Raw genomic sequence first — 6,000 nt, forward strand, 5'->3', positions numbered from 1 at the left:
TGTCGTACTGGCATTGAAGTGGCCTTGGAAGAACAAAAGGCTGTTGGCAAATGGCGGGAAAAATGGCTCACTGGATCTGAAGGGCGCTGATTGCAGTAGCTGGAAACCAGGGCGGAAACTGGCAAGCGACAGCTGAAATATGCCGGTTGGGTTGCTGATATCACTGTTGGGACCCATAGATGGTTGGTTCTTTAAACTCTTGCGCCATCTTGAACGTCGATTCTGGAACCAGACCTTAAAGAAACAGCCATTAATTAAATTAGAAACTACGAAAACACCTGACTGAGCTGGAGCATGGTGGGAATAAGTAACAATATAATACAATACATTGTCTAGAAAACGCTTAAGTTAATAGCTTTCACTGCAGATAGCTTGTCCCCTGAACATTTTTCATAATCTATGTTCGACCAAAATCATTGGGGTTTTGAGCAAAGGCACAGTGCTAAATTTAAAGGAGAAGAGAAGTTTCAGCATGAGAAAAAACGAAATATGACTTCCTTGTCTTACTTGGAATTCTCTGTGTGTATCATCCCAGGAAAAACTAAAACTGCTTTGCGCAAACATCTCACCTGAATTCTGTCCTCTCCAATGCTAAGTTCCCTTGCAAGTTCTTCCCGTGTTTGGATTCCTGGGAATCTTTCTTGTTCAAATGACCCCTCTAAACGATCAAGTTGCTCGTTGGAAAAAGCCGTTCTGCGGCCCCTTTTGCGCAGTACTTCTCCTAGAAATAAAAAGAATAAGTCGTCTTCAGTCAGTGATGACAAAGCACGGTTATAAACGACACATTCAAGGAACAACTAATCTTTAGGTTTTCTTTGGCGAAACCAGATGTAGCACGTAAGATCTTCACGTGCAAAAGCGCACCAGTACATGAAAACTAAAACAAAAACTTTAAGAAAAAGAGTTTAAAGCATAAAGTTTCATAACTTTTGAAGAGACAATGCACAGTTCCGTAATCTTACTTTGATGCGCGCGAGTTTTGCACGCATTTCATTTAAAGTTAATTTAACGGGTAAGATAACTTGTGACGAATAGTCCCCAAATTAACTAAGTCAAGTGTGAGATTTTATCGCTTACCTTCTTTCTCTGAAGCTGCTCTTTTCAAGTTTGTCCTTGAAGCCATAATATTTAGTAAAACTTCGCGAAATATGAGCAATGTTTACTAGGAAAACGTTGAAGAGTGAACGATGGTGTGAAGGATTCACTTCTTTATATGCCCATGGACGCTTTATGATGATTTGTTGGCGGGCAAAATAACCATTCAAACAATAACCTCTTTACTGACTTGATTAGAAAATTACTTCGCACCTCTAATGTTTGATCACTTGCGAAGTTTCTCTTTTGTTATGCCCTAATCAAATGCTTTTGTTTCATTAAGACGCTAAGCACTGATAAAAAAAATATATTACGTGATCATGAGATCAAACCTATGGGAATAAATTTTGTGAACTCCGCCTAAAAAGTTGTTGGTTATTTTCACTTTTCGTACGATATAAATAATTGTGGAAATAAGAATCTATAAATAAATAGATGTTTGCAAGGAATTTTTAATAAAAAGACACGTGCTACTTCATCAGGTCACACATATAAATGTGACTACAGTGAGACCTCCCACAACGAACCTCTATAAAACGAAGTCCTTGCTATAACGAACGATTTTCTTTACCCCACTAACAGTAAAAGATATGAAAAAGAACCTCGATATAACGAAAACTCGTTTTAGCGAACAAATTTTGCCAGTCCCTCCACCCTTCGTTATATCAAGATTCCACTGTAGTTTAAAAATGAGTGTAGACTGGCCCGGTCTGAAAAAGTGACTCTTCCAAATTCTTTATCACTCGACTAAGTCCCCCGTACGTCCAAACGTATCCGGATATCTTTGAATCCGCGTTTCACGTCCACACGTAGCATATTCAAATCGAATTTTCCCATCCACACGTATCTGGATTCATTCCTAGTTCATCAGCTAATTTCACTAAATTTGTCAGGCGACCCTTGGCTCATGGGAAAATTTTCTCGCCATTCTTCTGACAAAAGCTAATAAAAGCACTAGCTAGTTCGCTCGTTTAACTTGTTTACGACGTCCAATTTGTCCGTCCGACAAGGAACGGAAGCCTCAGAATGTCGATCCACCTTTTGTCACAATTGTCAGAACTCGGTGTTCAATAGTCATAACTAGATTTAAAAGACTTGAAATAAGTCCAAAAGGTGAGCGATAACATTGCGCTCGGCAGCCATCTTGAATATAAAAGGTAAAAAACTGGGCTCGATCATGTTAGGCCAGGTCGGATAAAAATATATCCGGATTTAGCGTCCACACGATTCCGGATTCGTAGGGTATTCAAAAATTTCCACTCTGGAGAGCGGATTCGTATGCCGGATTCACCGGATACGTTGTTGAGGAAAGCCGAATCCGCAAAGAAAAATTTGCGGATTCACAAGTATTCGTATACGTGTGGACCGGGCTGACTCGAACTCAGTTATGCGGTCTCGTTTCATTGCTCGCGCTTTCGTTCATGATGCTCTCGTTGACTTGTTAGCTTCAACTGAAGGACCTCAACCCCCTACAACTATGTTGAAGCTCTTGCGTTGTAGTTTATTTTCTTGCGCTCTTATGGATTATTTTGCATCTTCTTTACTCTCGCAAAATTCTTCGTGAAATTCCACTTAACTCAATTTAAGCCTCTTTGCCATTTACTACACGTTTTGAACTACGGGCCAACATCTTTATTCGTAAAAAGCTATTTACATGTGAATGGATTGGGATTGCTAAATTTGTCAATAAAGTTCATCAGAAGCACTTAGACCGACGATTTCGAGTTCATATTTAAGATTCAAAAGCGCGCAAGACGTTCTATAGACGTTCTGTTCTTTTCCTGCTAAAATTAAATTGCTAAGCCGCGAATGAATATACGAGTCACTCCGCGGAACGTCTCGACAGCGTAATGCGATACTGGTCTTCATTACGCGCGTTGGTGTCGATATCGGGCAGCACCGTAGTTGCTAGTGATTGGTGCATTAGTTGAGCTCACGTGGTTGGCGGGTTTCGATCCGAAGCATTGTTTAAATGTGGCGTTCCCTCAGCGGTCCGCTTGGCCTGCGTGGCAGGCGTTTGAAAGGGAAGGGAAAGGGAGTTTTGGGAAAGGGAGTTTTAGGCGCGAGAGAAACGCGAGGGGCGTACCTCGCGTTTTGCGTTTCTCCCTTTCCCTTCCCTTTCAAACGTCTGCCACGCAGGCCACGGTTCGCTCTTCTGCTGTGTTGTCTGATCGAAGGCATCCACGCTTATTCTGAAATCTCAATTCCACTGTCTCTGTAAGGCAAAAATACCATCAGTAAGCCGCAGTGGATTTTATCATGACGTGTAAAAAAATTCACTGTCGCGGAAGGTGAAACCAAAGTTTTACCGTAACTCCTCTATTAAGACCCCTGGGGGGCTTACTTTTTTCAAACACATTCGAGGCCGGGCTTAATAGAGACAGGAGGTTATTTGAGAGGGGCGCTTATTTCGCTACGCTCGTAGCAGGCCTATTTCACTCAGATACCAGTTTGATTCTCGACGTTTGTTAGTAGCACACTTTTCCTCGCTTTCGTGTGGATCGAAAGGAGCGACATAAAGTGACATACAGACCGAATCACGAGTTGAGCCCATTTTCTCTGATCCGTGACAAACAAACTGAACTGAGTGGTAGCCAATGTGCCAAACGACCCGTTGCGGTCGCAAACAAAATGAGGAAATATGCTCGGTGCCAAACGAGCGCGAATGCTCTCGGTGGGCAATGTGCCACGTGACCCAGTTGAGCCAAAAACAACAATCAGAGACACCGAAGACTATTAACTAATTAACACATTCCTTCCTTTGTACTATAATAAAATTTAGATATTAGTACCGAAAATTTCCCATATATTCTCCAAGAATTAAGAAACATGATAACTAAACCCTCTGCTGGCAGCACTTCACCTTCCAAAAGGAACCACTTGTATTAGTTCTCTATAACGAACTAGAATACAAAGTAGAAAAGCTCAAGTACAAGAAGTTGGAGGTCATGCAGCCGAGGATCAAAAACAAATCCGAACTTCCAATTGGTGGATCAGTCCACACGAAGTTTTACAGTTGTGATTGATTAGCATTTATTAGTGAAGAATGATAAGGGGGAGGGGAGGGAGCTATTAACTTTCTTCCCCTGAAACGGCGTGTGTGTGTGTGTGTGTGTGTGTGGGGGGGGAGGGCTTAATAAAGGGGGGAGGCTTATTTGAGAAGGGGAGGGGGCTTAACAGAGGATTTACTTTACCACTACTACTACAGAAAAACCAACAACTACAAAACTAAGCGTCGTAAAGTAAAAAGATGCAAATGTTGTCCTTATTCATGGTTAGAGCTCTGAATTATTTTCTCAGGCTTGCTTTCCGCAACCGCATAAGTAAAGTATTTAACTGTGATGATCTTCTCTGCTGCATTTATTTAACTGTGATATTCTTGTTTGCATTTATTTTTTTATCTGTCGCCCCATGTGACGAAATCCAAGACTGTCTTGAATTCTGGATATCCACGCTGTGGATTCTGGATTTCAGGAACTGGATTCTGGGTTCCATGCTGTGGATTCTGGATATCAGGAACTGAATTCTGGATTCCATGCTGTGGATTCCGGATGTCAGGAACTGGATTCTGGATTCTGGATTCCATGCTGTGGATTCCCGATTTCAGGAACTGGATTCTGGATTCCAAGTTGTGGATTCTGGATTCCATGCTGTGGATTCTGGATTTCAGGAACTGGATTCCGGATTACAGGAGCTGGATTTCGGATTCCATCTCAGTGAAACTTGGATTCGATCCTCATTCCACTCGCGGGATTTCGGATCCTTGAGCTCAGTGCTCTACGGATTCCAAAGCCCAGAGAATTCCGGAATCTACAAGCAAAAATTTCCCGGATTCTGAAATCTGGATTACCTTAATATATGCATGCAGGATCCAATTTATTTTCTATGTTCTAAAAGATTGTGCGTACTTAGAGTTAAATTGCCGATGTCAGTATTGTAATTATTAATTAGACAACATAATTTTAAAAGGTGGTCCTATACACAAGCCTTATTGGCTTCCTTGGGCTCCCTTGCCTCATCTTTTTTCAAAATTTAATATGTATATTTTGTGTTTTTTGACAAAATGATAATAAAAACAATTTACATCCTGATGCGTGGTGGTAAGTTATCTAAGTCTTAAAATGCCTCGATAAACTGAATGCCTTAACTCACAAATTAAAATGCTTGAGTGCCTTTCATGGGGCAGCATGTTCTATTGATTTGCTAGAGGCCTTCTTGGCAGCTGTGAAAAAGGGTAAAGGTCATTTTGCTGTTACCGGTATGCCCATCAAAAGAGAGAATAGAGAAAGTAATTTGTCAAGCCGGAGACGGCGTGTTCGGCGAACACCTGTCAAATGGTAAAGGCGAGGGTAAAGGCGACATACAAAACAAGATTTTCAGCATTGTTTAACGGCTGATTTTGTTGGTTGTAACATCAACAGTCTTTTACCTGAATGTACACCATCTTCTAAGAGGGAACGTATTCTATGTGGAACTACAGCAGTGTTAAAAAAGGGAAAAACTTTAAAAAAAAGGTTTATGACGTGTGTTTTTTGGCTTAAGGCCATTAAAGTCATCATTTATTTAGCAAGACTTTACACATGCACATGGCCTTGTTATGATAAAGAACAAAGAAAAGAAAAAAAAAACAATGTATACCCTATTCGTTAATGGGTTAGATACAGTTGTGGTTTGGCAAAAAAGACACCGGCACTTAGTCATTAAAGATACTGTATATAAAACACTGTTTCACCTTTCTTTCTAGTACATTCTCTCAACTCGACCAAGTCTTAGAGAAAATTAACATGAACAGGGCAGAACAAACTGGGCAGAGGGAATAGTGCAGCACAAACCTTGTCATATCACAGAATGACGAGATAGGGCAGTGTAACAATCAAAACCAGAAAAAGAGGCAGAGAAAAAGGC

This window comes from Porites lutea, chromosome 6 (genome assembly GCF_958299795.1).
Source record: "Porites lutea chromosome 6, jaPorLute2.1, whole genome shotgun sequence".
NCBI lineage: Eukaryota > Metazoa > Cnidaria > Anthozoa > Scleractinia > Poritidae > Porites > Porites lutea.